The sequence below is a fragment of the Ananas comosus genome, unplaced genomic scaffold (assembly GCF_001540865.1).
Source record: "Ananas comosus cultivar F153 unplaced genomic scaffold, ASM154086v1, whole genome shotgun sequence".
In the NCBI taxonomy this organism is placed as follows: Eukaryota; Viridiplantae; Streptophyta; class Magnoliopsida; order Poales; family Bromeliaceae; genus Ananas; species Ananas comosus.
This window is the reverse complement of record NW_017893526.1, coordinates 33,801-35,320: the sequence shown is the minus strand read 5'-3', so window position 1 is coordinate 35,320 and position 1,520 is coordinate 33,801.

The window sequence follows — 1,520 nt, the reverse complement described above, 5'->3', positions numbered from 1 at the left end:
CGATTGAATGAGATACAGAGTCTTGTACTGGTGTGGCTTAAAGAAAGGTTGACTCGTTTCCCGTTAGACTAATTTACGGACTCTCGGGAGAGCGCACATCATGGATCAGTGCGATCCTAAGTTGTTAGTTTCTGATTTTGTTGTTGTCTCTTTTGTAGATAGCGAAGAATTGGAGCACGTTGTTGTATGCAATAGTTAACTATTGAGGTACATTAGGGACGCCAAAGAGTATTAAATGGTGTTCGGATTTATGATGTGTTTGTTGGATACTTTGAATACATATGAGAATATAAGTATTTCGTATCTTGATCGTTCAAAGTTATACACTGTTCTCGGGCATCAACATGAGGGCGCCAAGCTGAGTTGTCTTAAATTAGGTTTATGTTGTCGTTTTGTTTGTTGTCGATACGGTTGACTATGGTCACGATCTCGTTCGGATTTTATTACACTCTCGGGCATAATTAGAACAAGATTTGGGTCAGGTTTTATTCTTGCATCGGTCTCGTGTTGAAAGTTATATATGAGATGAGAAATATGTTGGACTGGGGAAGTATGTTTTTTAATTGTTGTCAATGTTGTTTCAGTTTTGGTTCTTGTGAACATTGACATCGATTCGTTCGAAATTTACACTCTCGGGGCATAATAAAACAATATAATTAGCTTTTACTCTTTGTTCGATACAATGAGAAAAAGTACTTGTTGCAAAGTTACACAGTTAGAGCGCAACTGAGTTGTCTTACGTTGTTCCGATTTTGATTCTTGTGAACGTTGACATCGTTTCGTTCGAAATTTACACTCTCGGGGCATAATAGAACAAGATAATTAGGTTTTACTATTTGTTCGATTGAATGAGAAAAAGTACTCGTTGCAAAGTTATACTGTTAGTGCGCTACTTAAAAGTCTAATGTTGTTCCGGTTTTGGTTCTTGTGAATGCTGACATCGTTTCGTTCCACTTTTACACTCTCGGGGCGTAATAGAACAATATAATTAGGTTTTTACTCTTTGTTTGTTTGGATGAGAAAAAGTACTCGTTGCAAAGTTATACTGTTAGGGCGCAACTGAGTTGTCTAATGTTGTTCCGGTCTTCGTTCTTGTGAAAGTTGACATCGATTCGTTCGAAATTTACACTCTCGGGGCATAATAGAACAAGATAATTAGGTTTTACACTTTGTTCGATTGAATGAGAAAAGCACTCGGTTGCAAACGTTATATTGTTTAGGGCGCAATCCGAGTACTAGTGTCTAATGGTTGTTCCGGCTTTGGTTTCTTGTGAACTTTGATACGTTCGTTCTCGACGATTACACTCTCGGGGCATAGATAAGAACATATAATTTGGGTCTTCCACTCTTTGTTTTTTTGAACTGAGAAAAGTACTCGTTGCCAAAGTTATACTTTAGGGCGCAACTGCTGCCCCCAGATTAAATGTTGCTTCAAGTTTGGATCTTTGTGAACGATTGACATCGATTCTGAATTCGAAAATATTGCACACTTCTGAGGGGCAAATGCATAGAACAAACGT